The sequence below is a fragment of the Carassius auratus genome, unplaced genomic scaffold (assembly GCF_003368295.1).
Source record: "Carassius auratus strain Wakin unplaced genomic scaffold, ASM336829v1 scaf_tig00215844, whole genome shotgun sequence".
Lineage (NCBI taxonomy): Eukaryota > Metazoa > Chordata > Actinopteri > Cypriniformes > Cyprinidae > Carassius > Carassius auratus.
Genome location: NW_020528270.1, coordinates 305,102 through 326,921, shown reverse-complemented (window position 1 = coordinate 326,921; position 21,820 = coordinate 305,102). Strand labels below are relative to the sequence as shown.

At 40.8% G+C, this 21,820-nt stretch overlaps 1 long non-coding RNA gene across 2 annotated transcripts; it reads left to right on the top strand.

The window, feature by feature from the left end:
- Positions 1–18,396: 18,396 nt before the first annotated feature.
- Positions 18,397–20,927, top strand: LOC113096023 (uncharacterized). 2 transcript variants are annotated; one of them, XR_003288445.1, is made up of 3 exons: positions 18,397–19,040; positions 20,464–20,584; positions 20,705–20,721. It is a non-coding gene; the product is annotated as an uncharacterized LOC113096023 (long non-coding RNA). The 2 variants fall into 2 exon arrangements; XR_003288444.1 differs by having other exon boundaries at positions 18,835–18,859; positions 18,976–19,040; positions 20,464–20,927.
- Positions 20,928–21,820: the final 893 nt, after the last annotated feature.

Below are 21,820 nucleotides of genomic sequence, written 5' to 3'. Positions count from 1 at the left end.
TGTTTAATAGTAATGTATTAATAAGGGGTGGGCTGGTAATGGAGTAACGAGACAGAAGTGTTTGGTGACAGCTCTCTAAGATTGATGGAAAATACCCACCAAAACTCAACGATATAAAATAGGCAAGGCAAGTTTATTTATATAGCACATTTCGTACACGATGGTAATTCAAAGTGCTTTACATAAAAGAAAGTAAAATAGTCATGAAGAAAAATAACAAAAATAAAACAAGTAATTTTAAAACTTTTAAAATGATTAAAACATTTAAAAACAGAAAATTATTTTACATAAAAATAATAATAATAAAACATAAAACAGTGAAAATATAGTGCAATCAGTTCGGACATTGCACAGTGCTCATTCAACAAATGCACAGCTAAAAAGATGTGTTTTGAGTCTAGATTTAAATGTGACTAGTGTTTTAGCACATCTGATCTTTTCTGGAAGCTGATTCCAACTGCGGGCAGCATAGTAATTAAAGGCAGACTCCCCTTGTTTTGTGTGAACCCTTGGTATTTCTAACTGACTTGATCCTAGTGATCTGAGTGCTCTGTTAGGTTTATATTCAGTGAACATATCTGCAATATATTTTGGTTCTAGGTCATTTAGTGACTTATATACACGAGTGTAAAAGTACTTTAAAATCAATCCTAAATGTAACTGGAAGCCAGTGTAAGGACCTGAGGACTGGTGTGATATGCTCGGATTTTCTGGTTCTAGTCAGAATCCTGGCAGCAGCGTTCTGGATGAGCTGCAGCTGTCTAATGGTCTTTTTGGGAAGGCCGGTGAGGAGCCCATTACAATAGTCCACCCTGCTGGTGAATGAACAAGTTTTTCCAAGTCTCGACTGGAAACAAAACATCTAATTCTTGCAATGTTTTTTAAATGATAGTATGCTGATTTAGTTACTGCTTTGACATGACTACTGAAACTAAGGTCTGTCTCCAGAATCACACCAAGATTCCTGACTTGATTTTTAGTTGTTTGCAGAGATGTATAAAGTACTAGAGACCCAGACTTGAGTAAAAGTACAAGTGCTCTATCAAAAAAGTGACTTGAGTAGAAGTAGAAGTGCTCTTTAAGCACCACACTTAAGTAGAAGTACTAAAGTATTCAAATTTTTTTGTACTTAAGTATTGCAAGTAGTCTATTTTAAAATTTACTACTCAAGTACTGAAAGTAAAAGTAGAAGTATTGTGTTATGTAGCTATTAAAGAAAGTAGTCAAAAGTTTGAACATATTGTTTTTACTATTTCAAATGATTAACCTAAAGGACAATCACAATTCCTTTGACTGTAACTTGTAAACAAAAAAATGGTTACTAGGGTTAGTTAGCCCAATTTGCCAAATGATGTCATTAATAACTCACCCTCATGTTGTTTCAAACCCGTAAGACATCAGAGGATCATTTAGAATTTTTTGAAGCATCGAAAATACATTTTGGTCCAAAAATAGCAAAAACTAGACTTTATTCAGCATTGTCTTCTCTTCCGTGTCTGTTGTAAGACAGTTAAAAACAAAGCAGTTTGTGATATCCGGTTCACGAACGAATCGTTCGATGGAACCGGATCTTTTTTAAACAGTCCACCAAATCGAACTGAATCGTTTTAAACAGTTCGCGTCTCTAATACGCATTAATCCACAGATGAATTAAGCTGTTAACTTGTTTAATGTGTCTGACACTCCCTCTGAGTTAAAACAAACCAATATCCCGGAGTAATTCATTGACTCAAACAGTACACTGACTGAACTGATGTGAAGAGAGAACTGAAGATGAACACCGAGCCGAGCCAGATAATGACTCGTTCACGAGTCAAGAACCGTTTCTGTCCGATTCGTGAACCGAGGAGCTGATGATACTGCACATGTGTGATTTAGCGTGAAGCAAACCGACACACAGAGCATCTGGAACCGAACTGATTCTTTTGGTGATTGATTCTGAACTGATTCTGTGTTAATGTTATGAGCCCATGTGCAGTCAACGCCAATGACGCCATTGCATCGAGCGCAAAAGGATCGGTGAACTGTTTTCTTCAACTGGTTTATTGAATCGAACTGTCAGAAAGAACTAACGTTACTGGTCATCCGAAAACCGATGCAACCTGTTCTTGACTCGTGAACGAGTCATTATCTGGCTCGGCTCGGTGTTCATCTCTCTCTTCACAGCAGTTCAGTCAGCACACGCAGTCTCGCTTGATTCGCTCAATGATGTGCCAGCTTCATCAAACCTGCCATCTACAGTTCTGGCAGTGGTTTGTAATGGAATGATTCGTATCATTATTATAATTGTAACGAGTAACGATGCAGCACATAAAAAAAAAATATCGGAGTAAAAGTATTAAACTCAGCGAAAATATGTACCGAAGTAAAAGTGGAAGTAGGAGAAAAAAAATAATACTCTAGTAAAGTACAGATACCGCCTTTTAGTACAGTAGTGAAGTAGTTCTACTTCGTTACTATACATCTCTGGTTGTTTGACCCCTAGAGTCAAGGTATGCATTCACCTTGAACACTTCATCTTTGTTTCCAAATGCAATGACTTCAGTTTTGTGACGGTTGGGTTATAGTAAAAACACAAGGAGAGGGTAGGATCCAATTGCAGGTATGGTTTATTGCACAAACAGATTAAATACAAAATAAAACTGTCGAGACAAACCAAACAAAAAGGGAACCGGATACGGATAAGAACGCGGAGGAACAAGAAGGTAATGAGAAAACTAACGAGACAAGCACAACTCATACATAGGGTAAGGACTCCATAAAGACGACAGAGAAAGACAGCTCTATATAGGGAGACTAATAACTAAGGATAGTCAACACCTGTGCGATTTAATTGGAGTGTCTCGGGCACCGCATCGGGAACGGTTTCGGGCCCCGCCTCGGTCTCCGTAACAACATCGGACACTGCCTCGGCCACCGCCTCGGTCTCTGGAACCGCATCGGGCACCGTCCCGGCCTCGAGCACTGCCTCGGCCTCTGGAACAGCATCGGGCACTGCCTCGGCATCGGCCGCTGGAACAGCATCGGGCACCGCCTCGGCCTCGAGCACCGCCTCGGCATCGGCCTCTGGAACAGCATCAGGCACCACCTCGGCATCGGCCTCTGGAACAGCATCAGGCACCGCCTCGGCAGCGGCCTCTGGAACAGCATCAGGCACCGCCTCGGCATCGGGCACCACCTCGGGCACCGCCTCGGCCTCCAGAACAGCATCGGGCACCGTCCTTGGCATCGAGCACCGCCTCGGCAACAGCATCGGGCCACCGCCTCGGTCTCTGGAACAGCATCGGGGACCGCCTCGGCATCGGGCACCGCCTCGGGCTCCGCATCGGGCACCGCCTCGGGAACAGCATCGGGCACCGCATCGGGCACCGCATCGGGCACCGCCTCGGGCACCGCCGCGGCCTCGGGAACTGCATCGGGCACCGCCTCGGCCTCGGGCACCACATCAGGCACCGCCTCCACATCGGGCACCGCCTCGGGAACAGCATCGGGCACCACATCAGGCACCGCCTCCACATCGGGCACCGCCTCGGGAACAGCATCGGGCTCCGCCTCGGGAACAGCCTCGGGCACCGCATCGGGCTCCGCCTCGGGCATTGCCTCGGCCTCTCGAACAGCATCGAGCACCTCCTCGGGAACAGCCTCGGCCTTGGGGACTTTCTCCAGGCCTTGAGGGATGGTCGACGCCTGTCTCCTTCTCCTCCGTCCTCCACGATGGCGAGTCAGCAGCACCTTGTCTGGAGACTCAGGCGTTGAGTCGTCCATCTTGAGCTGTGGCTCTGGGCTGGCGACCATCCTGTGCTGTGGCTCTAAGCTGGTGGCCATCGTGTGCTGTGGTGCTAGGCTGGTGGCCATCTTGTGCTGTGGCGCTGGGTTGGCGGCCATCTTGTGCTGTGGCGCTGGGCTGGCGGCCTTCTTGTGCTGAGGTGCTAGACTGGCGGCCTGCTCGGGAACGTCCTCCTGGATGGCAGTGTCCTGCTAGGGAATGTCCTCCGGGACGACAGCGGGCTGCTCGGGACCGTCCTCCGGGCTTTGAGGAACGGTAGATGCCGGTCTCCTCCTCCTCCGCCCTCTATGATGGCGAGTCGGTGGCACCTTGACGGAAGACTCAGGCGTTGAGTCAGCCATCTTGTTTAGTGACACAGGTGTAGATTCGGCCATCTTGTGCTGTGGCGCGGAGCAGGTGGCAGTCTTGTCTGGAAACTCTGGTGTGGTTGTTGCATTCCACGGAGCACGATGGTGCAGGTAATTGGTAAAGCCCCAAAAGTCCAGGATCTCCAACCCCTTCATCTCCCATTGAGGTAAAGGATCATCCAGGCAATTATTAAACAAATCTTTTAGTGCTGCATCATTGTAACCTAACCCGACTGCCAAAGTCCAAAACAATTGCGCCAGGCCACCCACCTCACTTCCCTTTTGATGAAGGGTGGTTAAGTTCCGGAATCTCCCCCTCCGTTCCTCCATGGTGGCTGGGGAACAGATTCGAAATCCCACACCGCTGGATCTAGGCATGTTGGAGTCCTTCTGTGACGGTTGGGTTATGGGAAAAACACAAGGAGAGGGTAGGATCCAATTGCAGGTATGGTTTATTGCACAAACAGATTAAATACAAAATAAAACTGTCTTGAGAGACAAACCAAACAAAAAGGGAACCGGATGATACGGATAAGAACGCGGAGGAACAAGAAGGTAATGAGAAGACTAACGAGACAAGCACAACTCACACATAGGGTAAGGACTCCATAAAGACGACAGAGAAAGACAGCTCTATATAGGGAGACTAATGACTAAGGATAGTCAACACCTGTGCGATTTAATTGGAGTGCAATTACTGTGACGACATGACCAGACTAGCGGAATTAAAGTGCCTATGGTGAAGTGCCTAAGGAGAAGTGAGCTCACTAGGGGACACCCAGGAAACAGAGACTGACAGCGTGACAAGTTTTTTCCTTGTTTAACTGAAGAAAGTTCTGGCACATCCAATTATTAATTTCATCAATGCATTGGCAGAGGGAGTCAATGGGGCTGTAGTCATTTGGAGATAAGGCAAGGTAAATCTGGGTATCATCAGCATAGCTGTGATAGGCAATTTGGTTCTTTCTCATTATTTGACTTAGTGGAAGCATATACAGGCTAAACAAGAGCGGTTCAAGAATTAACCCTTGTGGGACTCCGCATGTCATGGACGTCCACTTAGACTTATTCTCTCCTAGACTCACATAATAGCCTCTCCCTTCTAAGTATGATCTGAACCATTTGAGTACCATCCCAGAAACCAGACCCAGTTTTCCAGTCTCTCTAGTAGTATGTTATGATCGACAGTGTCAAACGCAGCACTGAGATCTAGCAATACCAGCAACGATATTTTGCCAGAGTCACAATTTAAGCGAATATCATTTATTATCTTAATGAGTGCTGTCTCTGTGCTGTGATGTGGTCAGAAACCAGATTGAAAATTGTCCAGGTATCCATTTGAGTTTAAGTATTTGTTCAGCTGATTAAAAACTACCTTTTCTATAATTTTGTCTATAAAAGGAAGATTAGATATTGGTCTAAAATTGCTCAAAATTGTGTTATCAAGATTGGTCTTTTTCAGGAGGGGCTTTACAACTGAAGTTTTTAGGGAGTTTGGAAATGTCCCAGAAAGAAGTGAGGCATTCACCACTTCTAAGAGATCTGCTTTTAAGCAGTCAAGCACACTTTTGAAAAAAGATGTGGGAAGTGTGTCAAGACAACAGGTTGATGATTTTAGTTGATGCACTATGTCTTCCAGAATTTACTATCAATTTTTTCAAAAATAGACATAGTATCTTTTTGATATTTTGGCCGAATCTGTCTGACCTCTGCATTACTTGAGGATGTGCTAATCGCCTTCCTGATAATTATGATCTTCTCAGAAAAGAAAGAAGCAAACTCATTGCATTTGCTGTCTGATAGCATATCAGTGGGAATCTGACTTGGGTGGTTTGTCAGTCTCTCAACAGTGGCAAAAAGAGTAAGAGTGTTATTTAAGTTACTATTTATAAGGTTTGAGAAGAAGTTCTGTCTAGCTGTGTCTAGTTTCACATTAAAAGCATGAAGGATGTCTTTATAGATGCTATAGTGAATTTCAAGTTTTGTCTTCCGCCACATCCGCTCTGCTTTTCTGCATTGTCTTTTCTTAGTCTGAACTGCTGTTGATCTTCTCCAAACTGATTTCTGTCTGTTTGTTTTCTTACTGACTATTATTGGTGCAATATCATCAATAACATTCTTAACTTTTGAGTTGAAGGAATCAAGAAGAATATCAACAGAGTCTGCAGAAATGCTTGGTGTTAAAGATATAGCCTCCATAAATAGCACACTTGTGTTCTCATTTATGCATCTCCTTCTGACAGAGACAGATCTAGATTCAGTGGTAGCAGAGATCAATATATCAAAGAAAATCAAGAATTGATCAGATAGTGCTACGTCCTTAATAACAATGGATGAAATGTTTAGACCCCTACTGATGATTAGATCCAGAGTGTGTCCACCTTTGTGTGTGGGTCCATGCACATGCTGAATCAGGTCAAAGGTGTTTAGAACCGTTATCATTTCTTTTGTAGTTTTGTTTTCTGCATTATCTATGTGAATATTAAAACCCCCTACAATTGCAAAACAGTCAAACTCTGAGGAAATTATTGATAACATTTCTGTGACCTCTTCAACAAAGGCTGGAGAGTATTTTGGAGGCCTGTAAATAATAATAAACAGAATGCGTGGAGCACCTTGAAGTTAGGAGGGGCTGCTTCATTTAGGATTGTTGCACTGCACCTGTCTTCTAGCCATGTTTCATTTAGAAACATAAAATCCAGATTGTTTGTGGTTATAAAGTCATTGATTAGAAATGATTTATTTTTAGTGAGCAAATGTTTAAAAGTGCTAGCTTGATGGCAGTGCTTTGTGTCTTTACATCAATCTTAGTTTGATGCATAATAGGCCGCAGATTAGATGAGTTTGCCCTTCGGCTTGAGAAGGCCTTAGACTTTCTATCACGTGATAAAACTGAAATAGAGACAGCTACAGGCTCACTGGGTTCCCGCTTGTTCAGTAGGCATTTGTCAATGTTGCTGCTATTATAGCGGGGACCCGACACATATCACTGAGAGCTGCTATCAGTTGTTCTTGGTTCACCTTCAGCAGATAGAGGGTTTGTGCCCTGGCATTGTGGCAGCGGTCGGAGAGCTCTCATAGGAACAGGGCTCACAGGCTTTGGTGGTTGGGGGGCCCGCCGTTTTTTAGTTGATATCTGCGGGCGCGGACCCGGTGTGTGTGTGCTGAATGGATTGACACACTCTGCTGAAGGATGACGAAGGGAGAAGAAGATATTGTCCTTAAACACTCTTGCACCAAGTTTGTTTGGGTGGAGGCCATCCGGTTTAAACAATTGTCTATGGCCCCAGAAAAGATTGAAGTTGGCGATGAAATTTACTCCTTTTATATTACAAGATCTTTGTAGCCATGTGTTCAGCCCAAGCAACCGTGAAAACATATTTGTTCCCCTTGCTGGGAGTGGTCCACTGATGAACGACTGAACTTTGAGTCTTTGAAATGTTTCAAAGAGTTCAATGAAGTCCTTCTTACGGAGTTCTGACTGCTCTTTCCGAATATCATTCTTTCCCACATGGATGATGATTTGATTTGCAGTCTTGTGCTTCATCAGAATGTTCTGAAGTTCCTTGTTCACTCAGAGACCGTTGCTTGAGGAAGGCAGCATGTTGTTGTAGTCCTGCTATGGATGTTTCTGATAACAGAGTCACCCACTATCAGAGTCCTGGGCTCGGCTGCGCTCTGAGCTGAGTGCCGCTGTCTGCTCGTCCTTGAGCGCCTGTTAGTAGCGGTGTTTGCTGCTGGCTGATCAGATCCATGTTTAAATACATTTGGGGATTCCTCACCCACATTTATTAATTCTTGAAATCTCTTCTCCAGATGTATAGGGGATGGTAGAATACCAGTATTTACAAGCCTTGTCATAGTCGAATCTGGGGTAGAGGAAGCTATGCCAGCAATACGAGAAACCCAGTTCCTTTGGGTCTTGCTCCCTATTTGTGCCAACGATTAGTGTGGTGATCAGATACGGCTTGTTCCTCTACACTTGGTATAAACTGTTGAGATTCAGAAGATTCATGGGACTCACCGGCTGTTTGCTGAGGGGGTCCATGACGACGGTCTGCTAAGTGTTCCGTCTGTTTTGGAAGTCCAGAAAGTAACTTTGTTTCAAGAATCACAATCCTTTGTAGAAGTTTACAGCAGTTCATGCAACAAGTAGATCCAACAGGAGGCATTTTCTCTCTCTTCTGTTTGGTAGGCAGTTGTTTCCCCGTCTCCGGAATGTAAGCTGTTCGCAGTGGGAGACAAAGTCTTCTTTTTGTAGTATTATTCCAGTCCCAGTGTTTCTAGTTTTAGCGTTTGTGGCCAAAAAAATTTTTTTGAGCACTGTGCTAATCTGCTGAAGTAAAAATCTTAGAAAAATCTGAGAAAAGTACAGGAATAAGAAGGAAAGCGCAGAGCAGTAAGCTAGAACGTCCGAACGGTAGCAAAGCCGGAAGCAATACTCAAATGAGCAATACTCAACCCCACTCAAATGCTTACCTTCCTTTATTATAATACAATAATAAAGGAAGGTAAGCATTTGAGTGGGGTTCAAAACATTAAAGCCAAAACGACACAAAATACCCAAAGGAGACAAATCAATAACCGCGACAAAAGCTAGCAACACAGCCGAGCAAGCAAGCACAAGCCCAGGTGGAACTAACAAAACCTTGAGCGCTATATTGGAAGCAATAGAAACACTTAAATTCAAACTGTAGGAGGACAATAACAAACTAAGGAAGTAAATTAATACCCTGTACTAGGAGATGGGTAATAAACTTTACAATCTGACGTAGGAAGTAAGAGACCTGACTGAAAGAATGGAAGAAGTGGAGAATCGCGTGGGACGTGTTGAGGACATGACACTGGATTTGACTGAAGTGCTGACTGAAAGCATTAAGCGACAGAGGAGTAACCAAAACAAACTGACTCATCTCGAAATCCAGATCATGAAAGAACAACATTCGCTTTTTCGGAATGTCCTCAAGCGTGAATTACATTTTCCAGTGGACTTGGATCTTAAAATTCAGCGAGCCCACAGTCTCTTCGCAGCCAAGCACCAAACCTAGGCTAATTTTGAGTTTAGGAGCCTGATGGCCTGGGAGAAGAAACTCCTCCTGATTCTCTCGGTTTTAGCCATCAGGCTACAGAAGCGCTTATCAGATGGCAGCAAAGTGAAAAGATGGTTATTGGGGTGAATGGAGTCCTTGATGATTTTAACAGCTCTGCTTTTGCAGAGTTTGAGGTAGATGTCCTGCAGAGAGGGAAGAGCAGACCCTGAGATGCGCTCAGCTAAGCGCACAACTCTCTGCAGGGCTTTGCAGTCTTGACTGGAGCTGTTCCCAGAGCACACTGAGATACACTGAGTCAATACACTTTCTATGGCCCCTGAATAGAACATTTTAAGAATTGCTGGTGAGACCCTGAATTTCCTCAGCTGTCTCAGATAGTAGTCTTTGCCTGGCTTTATTAACCTGTGTTTGAATGTGGGTAGTCCAAGTTAGGTCCTCAGAGATGTTTACACCAAGGTACTTGAAGCTCCTCACCCTCTTCACAGGGGTCCCGCTGATTCAATTCAATTCAAGTTTATTTGTATAGCGCTTTTTACAATACAAATCGTTACAAAGCAACTTTACAGAAAATTATGTTTCTACAATATTTAGTAATAGCTTATAAGTGGTAACTGTCAGTTTGTGCACGTATGACAGGATTTGTAGAAAAAATAATATAAGACGTAGTCAGCCAGATGATGAAAATGATTAATATTATTAATAATTAATAATGATTATATGATGTAGTCACACTTGTAGCAATATTCGTTAGTTCTGTTTGTTGATTCAGGGTTAGCATCATCTGAGGTCCTCTGAGGGGTCAGCATCATCTCTTCTCAGGTATTCTGGATCCTGACTGGAGCTTGTGTAAATCCTAACATAGAAACAAATAGAGACATCATTAGCATAGCTGCTGATCCAACAAAGTAAAATTAATTAGTTTAACCCAAGCTAAAGAATAAAAATGCGCATTTGATCAGATGCAACTATACTCACAATTTAAGATACATTATTTGAATGCTTGGTGAAAGAGATGTGTTTGTAATCTAGATTTAAACAGAGAGAGTGTGTCTGAACCCCGAACATTATCAGGAAGGCTATTCCAGAGTTTGGGAGCCAAATGTGAAAAAGCTCTACCTCCTTTAGTGGACTTTGCTATCCTAGGAACTACCAAAAGTCCAGCGTTTTGTGACCTTAGGGAGCGTGATGGATTGTAATGTGGGAGAAGGCTAGTTAGGTACGCAGGAGCTAAACCATTTAGGGCCTTATAGGTAAGTAATGATCATTTGTAACTGATACAGAACTTAATAGGTAGCCAGTGCAGAGACTGTAAAATTGGGGTAATATGATCATATTTTCTTGACCTGGTAAGGACTCTAGCTGCTGCATTTTGGACTACCTGTAGTTTGTTTATTGAAGAAGCAGGACAAACACCTAGAAGTGCATTACAATAGTCCAGTCTAGAGGTCATGAATGCATGAACTAGCTTTTCTGCATCAGAATCAGACAACATGTTTCGTAGCTTGGCAATGTTTCTAAGATGGAAGAATGGAGTTTTTGTAACATGGGAAATATGATTTTCAATAGACAAGTTGCTGTCTAATATTACACCCAGATTTTTGACTGTAGAGGAAGTAACAGTACATCCGTCTAGTTGCAGATTGTTATCCTGCAGATTGTAATTCTGTGTAGTGTTTTTTGTTTTAATAATTAATATCTCTGTCTTATCTGAATTTAATTGGAGAAAATTATTGGTCATCCCATCTTTTACATTCTTAACACACTCTTTTAGCTTAGACAATTTAGAAGTTTCATCTGGTCTCGTTGAGATATATAACTGAGTATCATCAGCATAACAGTGGAAGCTAATTCCGTATTTTCTAATAATATTACCAAGGGCAACATGTATATTGAAATTAGAAGGGGACCTAGGACAGATCCTTGTGGCACTCCATAGTTTACTAATGATAAATGAGATGACTTCCCATTTAAGTAAACAAAATGGTAGTGATTGGACAGGTAGGATCTAAACCATCTTAGAGCCTGCCCCTGAATACCTGTATAGTTTTGTAATCGATCTATGAGTAAGTCATGATCTATGGTGTCGAACGCCTAGAAAGGCTAGAAATAAGATGCAGCCTTGATCTGATGCAATAAGCAGGGGCCTCATTTATAAAACTTTGCGTAGATTTCATCCTTAAAGTGTGTGTACGCACATAAAGCAGAATTTGCGTACGCACAAAAGATTTCAGATTTATAAAACCGTACGTACGCCAGAACCTGCGCAAGGTTCACTTTATAAATCAAAATTATCTGAATATTGTGCGCCGGTGCACGTGCTTATAGCTTACCCCAATCTCCTCCCGAAATAACCATATTTGGAGGTTAAGACCGCCTATTTTGAATATGCATTATCTCCCTGCATATTAAAATGACCGATAATTGTCATTTATCTATTTGGCTTAAAATGGAAGAACAGAAACGAAAACAAAAAAAAGAAACTTCACCGACTGCAAGATGGAGGTACTGCTGTCTGAGGTGGAGGGCCGAAAAAAGTTTTATTTGGTGGGCTCTCTGCGGGCATTTCAAATAATAGAAAGACATTAGAATGGGAGCAAGTAACAGAAGCAGTCAATGCTGTTACCTCGGTGCCTCGCACAGTCCAAGTGACAAAAAAAAATGGTCTGACTTAAAAGTAGTCGTAAAAAAAAGAATATGTGCACACAGGCGCAGTGTCGTAACAACTGATGGTGGTCAAGGAATCACTGGCCTCTCAGCCTTTGATGCAAGGGTGGGTGCGATTATAAGGGAAACAGGATTAAGTAGAGTTCTGCCAGAATTCCAAGGTGATACGGATGTGATTTGCGGTGACGATGGTAATTGATTTATCTACACATTATGTACGCTTTTGTCTGTTTAAAATTCTGCTTTTTTGTTGTGGATAATTTAAATCAACCAATTCAAATTCTGTGGAAGTGGAAAGTCCTAAAATATCCAAGTGACAAATCTAGCAATAGATGCAGCTGCCCTAAAGATATACGTTTATTAAAATAGTCAATTTTCCTGTTTATTCATATGCTAAAAATTTTACTTAAAAAGTCAAAAGCAAGTCATCAAGTGCACATTTTATTTCACATATTTACAGATATGCAATACAACCTTTATTTAATTAAACGTTTTTTAAAGGGTGGGGGGGGGGTGAAATGATCGTTTTCACTCAATATCCTGTTAATCTTGAGTACCTATAGAGTAGTGCTGCATCCTTCAAAAATCCAAAAATTATTTAATTTTATTATATTCATAAGAGAAAGATAGTCTGTACCGATTTTTCCCGGAAAAACACGAGCGCCTGGAGGTGTGACGTGTGGGCGGAGCTAAAGAATAACGCCAGTAGGATTTTGCGTTGAGAGCGTTTGGAAGCTGTGACAGTTGTGAAGGCTGAAACTGAACGAGAGCAGCAGCAGCAGCAACGACTCGCTCCGAGTGGGGCTTGAACCCGGGTCTTCGATGGGAGGCGAGTGCACTTACAAGGAGGCAGAGATATTTTAAGCAGTTTTACTCACCGCCTGTGGTTCCAACACACAATCGTGACCCTTTTTCGTTGGGATTGCATCATCCTTAAGAAATAAACGATACACAAATCCGTTGTCAAACTGGGCTTTGTTTGTAAAACAAGCATTTTAGAAATGAAGGGAACAAACACAAACATTTGCACAACTCCGTTGATGCTCTGTAAAAATAAACTCCATCCACTGGTCCCTTGATGCTGTTTTTTCTTTGGTAATCTGTGCAGAGTTGTCTTGCCCTGGCAACCAAAAACACACTCCTTTTGTGACATTTCGCGACGCTCTCGCTCTGATCAGTGATTGTCTGTGCTCAGCCTCTCAGTGCTCTGCCATACGGGAGCACACGCTCTTCCGGCAAACGTGCCCTCAGGACCCATTTAAGGAAATTCCGCTCCATCTAACGTCACACAGAGCCATACTCGAAAAAAACTTTCCGAAACTTGTGACAAACCGGAAGGAGTATTTTTGGAACAGACATACTCCTTCAAACGTACAACTTAATTTTTTAAACTTTGTCCATGTTTAGCGTGGGAATCCAACTCTTTAACAGTGTAAAAAACTGAGTATGCATGAAATAGCATTTCACCCACCCTTTAATGATTAAAGGAACAGTTAATCCTGGAATGCCTTCAAGCCCGGTGAGTGGTCCAAGTGGGGTAGACAAGGGATGTAGGCTTAGATACTACGTGTCATCGCCGCCGCCATCCTGTGTGCCTCCAATGTCCAGTGTGCCGCCATCATCAAATGCCCAAGCAACCCCATCCTGTGGGCAATCCAGGGCATCATCATCATCCTTTGTGCCACCACCGAGCGCTGGTAACTCAAGGCGTGTACTGATGGAAGAAGTAATGCAGACCCAACGTCACATGGTTCATGCTGTTAATGCGGTGTGTTCTGAACTGAAAGAAATATAACAATTTTATACAATTATAGCAGTTTTCGCACTGTTCCATGCGATATAATTAATTCTAGTGTATGATTAAAACGATGAGTGGGCTCGGTGACATTTTGCTTGACTCCAAAAGAGTTTATTAGGTCAGTAAACACAAGTCCTAATGCATCATTTGTATCATCAACGTGAAAGCGTGGTCCCGCTGATCATAACAGTATAGGGCTGCTGCTGTCTCTTCCTGAAGTCCACAATCAACTCTTTAGTTTTGCTCATAATCAGAAAGAAACCGTTGTCCTGGCACCATGATGTTAGTTTCTCTACATCCTCCAAGTATGCGGTCTTATTATTGTTGTGAATGAGGCCAAGAACCACAGTACCATCACCAAATTTGATTATAGATGTGGAGCTGTGCTAAGACACGCAGTCATGTGTGTAGAGAGAGTAGAGCAGGGGACTCAGGACACAGCCCTGTGGGGCTCCTACGTTCAGGTTGATGGAGATGGAGGTGTACTGGCCTACTTTCACCACTTTAAGTCTGCCGGTGTGGAACTCAGGAATCCATTTGCAGAGAGGGAAGAGTGCAGGATGTGAGATCTGTTGGGGCGATCTGAAGAGGGTCCAAAGCATCCAAAATGGAGGAGCAAATGTAGTTTTTAACCAGTCCCTCAAATTCATTCTTGACTATTGATATGAGGGCAACTGGACGGTAGTCATTCAGACAAGAGAGTTTATTGTTCTTAGGCACAGGGATGTTTCACAGGGATTTTTGAAGGAGGTTGGAACCACTGAGGTAGCAAGGGACTCATTAAAAATAGATGTAAACAAACCAGCGAGCTGATCAGCGCAGGACCTCAGAACACAACCAGAAATCCTATCAGGTCCGGCTGCTTTCCTGATGTTCTCTTGCTTTAGAACCCTCCGAACCTCGTCCTGCGACACGGTGATCATATGATCATTACTGCTTTGACTGCTGCTTCCTGACGTTCTGATCGGCAGACTCACGCTTCTTAGATTGCTTTCAAATTGGTCATAGAAAGTGTTTAGCTCTGCTCTCACCTCTAAAGGATTTATCTACAAAGGCACAGATGGTCCTTAGTCCTTGCCACATGCGTCTGGAGTCATTTAGCTGGAAATGTCAAGTCACCTTTATGTATATAGCGCTTTAAACAAAATACATTGCGTCAAAGCAACTTAACAACATTCATTAGGAAAACAGTGTGTCAATCATGCAAAATGACAGTTGAAGGCAGTTCATCATTGAATTCAGGGATGTCATCTCTGTTCAGTTTAAATTGTGTCTGTGCATTCATTTGCAATCAAGTCAACAATATCGTTGAAGATTAAGTGACCCCAACTAAGCAAGCCCTCTGGTGACTCTATTCGTTCCCTGTATCTGTGTTTTGCGGCTCTTACTGCGCGTCTGAGAGCATAGCTCAATGCTTTGTACTCGCTCATGATTCCCGACAGAAGACCGGCATTGTGAGCAGCAGTGCATTTGTTTACTGCAGCACTGATTGTTCTGTCCACCCACGGTTTCTGATTTGAGAAGGTCCTTATAGATATTGTTTCAGTTGCTTTCTCTGCTAGCGTGTTAACAAAGCTTAATGCTACCTCATATTTTCAAACTCGCTGACATCAGATGAACTTGCCCGAAACATGTCCCAGTCTACGTCATCAATAGCTGCCTGTAGCATGGCTTCAGAGTAAGTGGACCATCGTGTCCCCACCCTCTGCACCAGGGGATCTTGAACAAGCCTTTGTTTATATTCCGGTGTGAGGAAAATGGCGGCATGGTCCGATTTACCGAAAGCCAGTAGTGACCGAGCTTTGTAGGCATTCTTAAACTGAGTGTAGCAATGATCCAGTGTGTTCAGTCCTCTGGTAGGACAGGATACTTGTTGGTTAAAATATCAGACATGGCAAATGAGGAGACAGAAAAGAAACAAAACAAATCTTTTATGAATCAGGGGCCTGTACCATGAAGCTGGATTAGGTGGCTAATTTTTTTTTTCCTCTTTGTTTTCTCGTAAACGACTTAATTTTCTCGTTATGACTTATTTTTCTCGTTATCTCGACATAACAAAGTTAGTTTTCTCGTTATAATGACTTATTTTTCTCGTTATCTCGACATAACGAAGTTCGTTTTCTCGTTATAACGACTTATTTTTCTCGTTATCTCGACATAACAAAAGTTTGTTTTCTCGTTATAACGACATGACAGTTTTACTGTTGCTATAGTAACGAACTCAACTTTGACAGGCATCTGATGGACAACCATGCAGGCGCTCTTACTGTAGCCTATATTTCAGCAAATTTAGCTTCGCCTAGGTAATAACGTCTACAATACTGTATATAAACAAAGGCTGATCAATCACTGTTGATTTTTTCAGAGACAGTACAACCAACGTTTTGTTTTTGTAATTAACATGTTTAAATGGCAACATCGCGAAATTAGAGCTGCTTGGATTAAACTCACTTTTCATTTTCCCTTTGAAATAAAATTATATATAATTTGTAATTTGTAGTAGTCATTATATGATGTAACAGATATCATGTGTGTTACAAGCTTCTGTTTGAAAAGAGCGTCCATGTTTACATGTAGTGTGTGTGTGTGTGTGTAGAAAAAACTATTACAACATTATAGAACAAAATTGAATTAAATTAGCCTATTAATTTTAAATATACATCACATTTCTCATCAATGTGGTTAAAAATAAAGATTAGTAATAAGGAAAAGAAGCACATCAGCCTACATCGTTAAATCCCGTCCTACTGTAGATAAACAGAATACAAGTGATGTCAACCTTGGTTTTGATAAGCAGTTATTTTATGACACAGAATGCGTTGGTGAAACTCATGCATCTAGCAGGAACTTAATACACAAAATATTCATATTGATTCAAGCATTTAACATTTATGAATTAATTAAATGTCAGTAATGAAGACTGCACAAATTACAGCGATCACGAGGAAGGTCCGTGTACAGTAAAGTGGATAGTGTACAACACCTCATCAGTTATATTCAGGTCTATAGTGGCACCTGCTGGCGCAGTTTTGTAACTTCTTAGAGAAAATTAAGTCGTTATAACGAGAAAACGAACTTAGTTTTGTCGAAAACGAGAAAATGAAGTTGTTATAACGATAAAACGAACTTCGTTATGTCGAGAAAACGAACTTCGTTATGTCGAGATAACGAGAAAATTAAGTCGTTATAACGAGAAAACAAGAAGAAAAAATATTATAATGCATGGCCGCTTAGAACTTGATATTTCATTTATATTTTGTGTAAATTCATGTTTAAATGTAAAATTGTGACTCAAAGCACACTTAGTAATTAACCTCTGCTGCATTTTGAATCAAAAATCACATTTAAAAACAATTAGAGCTTAGAGCTTGGGAAACTACGACACTGCGCATTGCATTCTGGGTAGTCGCGACCATGTTTTGGAACACGCTCATCAGTAAAAGTGAAAGTGACATGACATACAGATCAATTGTAAGATTACATATAAAGAAAAACTCAACAAGGAAGCAAAGATGCGGTATTTAGAAAAAAATAAAGACAATCAACGAACTCAATCTGCACGAACACAAAGAGTGGTCGGATGATCTTAAAGAGCTGCCGCTCGTAACCTTCCCCATTGTGTTTTCTTACCTTGTTTGTAGTGTCAGAGCGTACACCTCTGATCAGTTTAAAAATGATAAATCTCTCGAGTCTCACCTGCAATTTACAAATGGATGGGTGCAGAACCTTCAAATTTTCCGCGTCAACAAGCGGAAGACTGTTGTCTCCTCAAAGGTCTTGAATTAATAAATTTTAACAATTGTCTTTGTATGTATCTTTTTCGCTTATTACATTATCTATTTTCTTGATACTTGAAGGTTACTGTACGATACTTGAAGGATACTTGAAGTGCACACCAAAAAAAAGTTGTTTATATAACGTACATTTCTGTATATTTATATATATATATATATATATATATATATATATATATATATATATATATATATATATATATATATATAAATGCACAGACATACATGTGTATATATCAGACCAAAGGGACAATCCTTCTTTTCCTTCTTACTGCTGCTAACCAAGCTATTTGACGATGCTTTGTTAACTCGGAGACCTGAGATCAAGGTGCGGTTTTCCAGCGGGAAAGCTGAAAAATCTCACTCCATTCAAATTATTTTTCCATGCCGGTCATGAGTACGAGTATGGCAGTTAATTACACAACAAGCTTTTACCATTGTAACTTATTTTTTATCTGTAGAGAGCAAACAAAACAGTATATTATCAATCCAATCCAATACATACAGTAGTGTCCGTGTCCCAAAGTCCCAGAATGCATTGTGTTGCTGACGTCATGTTCCCAGACTCTATACTACTGAGATTCATTTATTGATGCTATATACAAAGTAACGTGACTGCAAACTAAACCAACAGGGTACTATAACAGCTATCCTGAAACTGCAGCCATCGCTTTATCGTCCAGTACGGTATGGTGGCGCTGTCACGAAAAACAAGGGTCCTAGAACTCCGGTCCTTTTTTTTTTTTTTTTTAGTTTCTTTCACTTTCGAAACTGGCTTGTTTTTTATGCTTTATTAATTCAATGCCACAAGAACATGAGGTATTACATATTCACATAATCAAATTAACATTAGCTGCCAGAGAAAAGAGAGCGAGAGAGAAGAAGAGTTACATACATTTCAAGAACTGCGGTCCTGAATCTGCAGCCGCCTCTCGTGAGTAGGGGGAGGCTGCAGACCTGGAGCCGGTAGTTTTCAAGCAGTTTTTATGCCCCAAGCAGTTTTACGCCCCTGTTGTTCTTCATGCGTCCAGTAGGGGGAGGCTGTATATTAGTATATGAGCCTAGTCATCAAAACAGCAGACCATATCTGTATGATGGCAGCAGACATTTTTTGAAGCAATACGAATTGAGGTATGTAAATAAGTTATTGTTGTTGATTGTATTGTAATGATGCAACATTTATTATTTATAAACGATTGATGCGATATCAATTCAAAAGATGGGTCAGTAATTTATTTCGAGAGGCAAAAGTACTTGATTGAGTCAGTCTGTCTGACTCAAACTTAGCTAACCACGTGTAGGTTAAGCTGCCCCTAGTCTTCTCTTTACCCGCTCTGTCTCACTCACTTTTAAAATTAATTACATTTTTATTTTTATCTTGTTGTCTGTCTTTAGCTTGCGTTACATGGCTTCTTCTGGTAAGTGAGCTTTTCTATTTTCTTCCTTAGAAGGTTGCTATAAAGTTTATTGCTGGTCATTAAATTCTAACAATACAACTTAAATACTAATCCTGTAACATTACAATTTCTGTTAGCTTGACATGCTTGCAATCAGGGAGTGGTGGTGTCTACGTCTAATTGAGCGGTTTGAGACAGAGGGGTATGTGTATTAGTTTCTTTACATCTCAGTTTGGTGTTTCATTCTTTGTTCCTTTCTTGTCAGTAGAAATAATTGACCAAACTGAGGCATTACAGGTCACTAAATTATTTATACATTATACATTGGTTATATGTAATTATTAATTATACATTAAATTATTAATGCAGCCTGGTTATTGTCCACAACAAGAGGCGTCCTATTGGGGGCCAACAATGTAGATTTTTTTTATTTTTGAAACAGTCCCTCCAGAAAAACGCGATTATGCGATCGCGTGATTTAATGCATAATCAGCCAATCAATGTGGAGGTCGCATTTTTTTTAAATATGCCGCATAAAATCCCGATTTCAGGAAGCAAAATATGCGGAGGTCGCATGATTTCATAATCATAATAATTTTCGTTGCAAAAAAGTCACATATATCTTAGCAGAAAGTTGAAAAATGTTGCGTTTACTTCACACAAGTAAATCGCCATTATTTCCCAATGGGAACCTTATGAAGTGACGTAATTGCGCGACGTGAACATCATCTGTGAAGCCCGCGGTGAAACCAGGGTGAAGGACGCAAATCATTCTCATCTGCCAACAAAAATAAGCGCAAAAGACCGCGCGAAGCAGTTACCCGGTGTGTTACATGACAGTGGTGGCAAATTATTTTGAAAGAGGGATGAGGATGAGGATGGCGAATGATAGGCCAGTGTTAAAGGCTACGCAGTTAGTTTTCATTTTCACAGTGGACTGTTGTAGTTTCATTCAGAAGTTGATGCACCTCTACAGTTGTAAGATTGTACTTTTTTGTTACAGAATAGTACCAAAACCTTACAGTTGTAAGTATATTAGTAGTATGTAAAATAATTTACGTTGCAATAAGAGATGGCACTTTGCAATTCCTGTTAAACAGCATTTGTATATTTGTGTGTATATTTTATTTGTATTCATTTTTACAGAAGTAGTTGAATATTCCTTTTGTAAAGCTAGAGAACTTGTTTGACTCAATGTTTTGTAAGTTTGAGCCATGTGTTAATTAAGGTCTGAAATAAAACAGAATGAGAACTTAAATATTCTGTGATTTAGTATGGTTGCTTATCATTGGAAGTCATAAGAGATGACTCTTTACAGTAAGGTAGTAGCCTAGTGATAACAGGGTGTTGGGGGGGGGGGGTCACCTTTTTTTTCTCTTTTTTATCAAACCGCAGTTTTTGCAAGTTCCCGCAATCTCATCGCATAAGATTGCAAAAATATCCCGCATATTCCATCGCATTTTTTAAGAAAACCTGCCGCATAATCAAGGATTTTTGCCCGCAACAATCACAAAAAAAATCCGCGTTTTTCTGGAGGGACTGTTTAAAAGGCATGGGAAAAGGTTCGCCCACTGGACAGAGGAGGCAAGATGCCTGACTGAAGGGACATTATGACCACTTTACAGGAGTTTTCCAGGACTAACACATGACTTGCCACAACATGTTGTTGCCAGGAGGAACCGAAAGTTATCCAACCAGGCTCTGGTGGACTTCATTGTGGCAAGAGGAACCGATAACCACATTCAGGTACATGCATCAAGAATGCATTTCTTAACTGCATTCTAAACCAATAGCTTGTCTAGTAAATAAACAACTTACACATACATGGAAATGTTTTTAATGTCATTTTCAATTTTCTCTGCACAGTCCATCATCAATGGACAAAAAAAAATCACAGTGGCTTGACACTTTTTCCAAGTGTTCCATAAAGAAAGTGCCTGTGCCATTGTTCATTGAAGATCAGGAACAAATTGATATTATCTACACTCACCTGACTTCAATTCTGAACAGTACACCCACACACACCCACAGTGACCAGATCAGATTTATTATGGATGTCCTTTTTGCAGAGGTAGGACTAATGTGTTAGTTGTGCTCTGCATGGTGTCATATTCACATTTTTTTAATGTCAAATAGTTTATCCATAATGTTAGACCATTGCGCTAAAAATAATAGTTTTGTGCTTAATATAGAAAAGGCACTTTTGATTTTGTTTTAAAAAAAAAACAACAACAACAACAACAACAACAAAACAAAAAACTAAACATGCAAAATGATGCTTGGCTTATTTGGGCAGTGATAAATCTCAGTTCTTTCTCTGGTAGTCCATCATCTGTGCTCTTGCTGTTGTGGAACATGTGTCCATCTTGGAGGCTGAGGAGAAATTCCTGCGAGGACCTGCCATTGCTGCAAGGTACTGTAAGAATCCTATAAAGGAAATATTTATAATTAACCATTGTTTCTACCACTATGCAACTTTTGCTTTATTTATTTTTATCAGTGAGCGGGAGCACTTTGACAGCAGGATAAAAAAACAATTAAAGAAGAGTGGCAAGCCATAGGAGAGTCTACAGGAGTCATGCAGAATCTACAGGAGTCATGCTGTTAAGAAATAAAAGTCATGGTGTTAATAAATATTTTTGTGAACAACAATATTGTCTCTTTCTTTTAAATGACCCTTGGAGTTTTAGAAAAGGGTTAAATTGTGTTTGTCTTCATAAAATACTATGTAGGACATGTTTTGTAGCTGTATGACGACCAATTGTGAATTGTACAGCAGATATTTCATTTAGGATGCAAATGATTAAACAGTAGGCTACTGTATGTCTAATGGCATAAATATGGTTAATATCTAAATATAGCTTAATATAAATTCACAACATCATATATCAGTCAGTCTCCTGTATATAAAAACAGTTTATAAATAAATATAAATAATACATTTTACAGTAGGTCATAGGTCTGCTCTGCAGCCTCCCCATA